The sequence below is a fragment of the Athene cunicularia genome (assembly GCF_003259725.1).
Source record: "Athene cunicularia isolate RWA chromosome 1 unlocalized genomic scaffold, athCun1 chr1_part1, whole genome shotgun sequence".
Lineage (NCBI taxonomy): Eukaryota > Metazoa > Chordata > Aves > Strigiformes > Strigidae > Athene > Athene cunicularia.
In genome coordinates, this window is record NW_020799091.1 from 11,320,299 (window position 1) to 11,323,816 (window position 3,518).

Here is a 3,518-nt window from a genome sequence, read left to right on the forward strand (position 1 = left end):
CCTCTCCCCACGGGGCCACAGGTCCTGCCAGGAGCCTGCTCCAGCGTGGGCTCCCCACGGGGTCACAGCCTCCTTCGGGCACCCACCTGCTCCGGTGTGGGCTCCTCCCCGGGCTGCAGGTGGGTCTCTGCTCCCCCGTGGAGCTCCATGGGTGCCGGGCACAGCTGCCTCCCCATGGGCTGCCCCACGGGCTGCAGGGGAACCTCTGCTCTGGGCCTGGAGCACCTCCTGCCCCTCCTCCTGCACTGACTTTGGTACCTGCAGATCGTTTCTCTTATGTATTCTTACTCCTCTCTTCTGGCTGCTGTTCTACAGCTGTTTTTTTTCATTAGATTCTTAAATATGTTATCCCCAAGGTGCTGCCAACATCACTGATGGTCTTGGCCTTGGCCAGCAGCTGATCAGTCTTGGAGCTGGCTGGCATTGGCTCTTTTGGACATTGGGACTTCTAGCAGCTTCTCATAGAAGCCACTGTGGTGGTCCAATGAACACATAGTTAATGTCCAAAAAATCTGATAAAGAACTTTAGTAAAGGAGATGATCTCTGTGGAAATGCTGGGCTTGTGCAAAGAACAACAGGAAGATGTGGTGAGAGAAGGGGGTCCCACAGATTTGGGACCACACTTTTCTGAGGCTGAACTTCCCTATCTTGAGTGACTCCGTAAAGACCTAATAGAGAAGCTGTTTTCATTATGCATGCGCCAAGAAGAAAGGTCAGACAATGGTCATATCTGCAGGGAGGGGGTAATAACTCCTCCAATACCACCAATCAATTTCCAGAAGAATCTGAATGTATAAACCATGCATGCACCAAAGCAAGGAGAATTCTAGAAGCACAGACTGTGCATGATGCTTAATTAGCCTGATGAGTCCAAGTACCCCCTGGAGGAGGGGCAAGGAATTATAAGGGGACACAAGTCAAAGCCCTGGGCGGCGGTGCCCCTCTGGAACTGGATCCCTAGGCTGGCAGGACCAACACTGGAATGAGGACTAGTGAAATCTTTCTTTATTCCTCTCTCACCCTCCTAGTCTCTCTTTCTTTCCTTTTCTCTCTCACTGTCTACCCCTGTATCCCTGCATATAAGGCAAAGCCTGTTGAGGCATGTTTGGGGCTTGTTGGGGCCTGCCTGCCACTTGCTGGGGTATAAGATCTGCCGCTAGTCAGTGTATGTTGTAAGATCTGTGGTTTGTCGGTGTATGTTATGAGGTTTACTGACAAAGTTTCATGCCAACATCTGTTGTGAAGACATAAAAGTAGAGTTTTGTGAATTAAAGAATCCCTGGTGTTGTTTCACCTCAATCCTGACCTGGGAATGGGCGAATCTGAGTCATCGTCCTGAGATGCTGGGATGTGACAGTCAACCCTGTAGCCCCCCTGCTAGCAAAACCTTGCCACACAAACCCAATACATATGTGTGTCAGGGATCTGGAAGAGAATGCAGATGGTATCTGCCTCAGCTTTATGGATGATAGCAAATTTGGGGAAGCAGCAATGTTTGCAGGCAGGATCACTACTCAGAGGACTTAGGCTAGAAATATGGGCTGACAAGAACCTCCTGAAACTCTACAAGAAGAAATGCCAACTCCTGCCCCTGGGAAGGACAAGCCCCTGCAACAGCACAGGCTGGGTACTGCCTTCCTGGGGAGAAGCTCTGAGGGAAAGGCCCTGGGGTTTCTGCTTGGGACAAAGCTGAGCATGGGACTGCAGGGACACTGGTAGCATAGAGGTCTGCTGGAAGAGGGACAGACTCAGAACACCCAGGGAAGGGTTTATTTCCCATTACTTGGCATTTGTTAGATCATATCTGGAATATGCATCCAGTTTTGCCTCCTTTGATGCAGAAAGACAACAGTAAACAGGAGTGAGTTAAGGGTGGCCACCAGCATGGTGGTGGATGGAGTACTTGACCTGTGAGGAGATGCTGGGAGCTAGGATTATTCAGCCTGGATCAGAGATGGCTTCAGAGAGACCTAACAGCAGCTCCCAGTGCCTACTGGGAGGTTGTTGAGGAGATGGCATTGGGCTTTTTAGCTGCTGATCTCTTCTCCCTGGTATCCAGTGACAGGACATGTGGGAATGGTTCAAAGCTGTCAGGGGAGGTTCAGACTGGACATCAGGAAACATTACCACAAGGGTGGTCAAACACAGGAACAGACTTTCTAGAGAGGTAGTTGATGCCCAATGCCTGTTGTCAGTGTGTAAGAGACATTTGGAAAATGCCCGTAATAACATGCTTTAACATTCGGTCTGCCCTGAACTGGTCAGACAGTTGGACTAGATGATCCTTGTAGGTCCCTTCCAACTGAAATCTATTCTATTCTATTCTATTCTATTCTATTCTATTCTATTCTATTCTATTCTATTCTATTCTATTCTATTCTTGAAGTAGTGCAGGTAGTGGGATGACAGAGAATGGACAAAATTTGGAATGTCAAGATACTGACAGAAGGAAATTTTTTTACCATGGTAACAGTCCAGAGATTGTAGGATGTTCTTGGAGGTTTTCAAGACCCAGCAGGATAAATCCCTGAACAGCCTGATCTGAATTCATTGTAGACCCTACTTTTACATTAGTCTATAGCCCCCTCTGACATATTCTGTGTTACTGTGATGTTGGCTGTCAATCCTTGCTTCTGGAATTAATGTACATCTGGTGCTACTATTCAAACAAAACATGTATATCTGTATGGAGATTCAAAGATCCAAACGTGGAGATTAATGAACCACCCCCCTCCCGAAAACATCCCTCACTATGAAGTGTGACTGATGGTTCAGCAGTTAGCTTACGCATGTAAGCATGAGGAAAGAGTAATATAGTAGGTTCTTCACACTATAACAAGAATATTGGGCCTGTTTAACTATTTGTGATTGACCATACCAATTAATATGTATCCTTAAAATCAAAAAGGAAAACTGTGCATCAAATTACATAAATCTTGTGTGTGAAGTTAATTAAGTACTGGGAATGGCGACAAAGATAATATTGGTTAGAAAGAAAGATGAACAGAAGTAAGCAAATAAACCTGTAGTCTAATTGATCTGGTTAGATTTGCAGTTTTCCAAGCATTGTTAAGAAAGATTGAATGCTTGGGTACAACATGTCAAACTAATGAATAGCTGCAGAAAGTATCTAAGCAATTTGTGATTAGTGATCAGAGGCAGTGTATCAAGGCTGGCACCTGAGTGTGTAGCTACCCTCCATCACTGTAAAACTGCAGTGAAGGCTGCCAGTTATGCAAGGATTTGCTCTAGTTGAGCTCTGGCTGTAGGACTTGAAGCAGGGAAGTCCTATGACTCCTGGCATACAGAAATTCAGGTTAGTCTGTCACTATAAACCCTCCGGCCATGCTGGCAGGGCCAGTGCAGGGAAGGGAGGGCATAACTGATGTGTCTGTGAGGAGGCTATGGGCACAGTGTTTTGGAAAAGCTTATGCTGCTTGAGTGGAAATATGGCTGCTACAACATGTTGACTTCCTAACTATGAGGCTCTTCAGTCCTCATCACTGAAGGGGGGGGG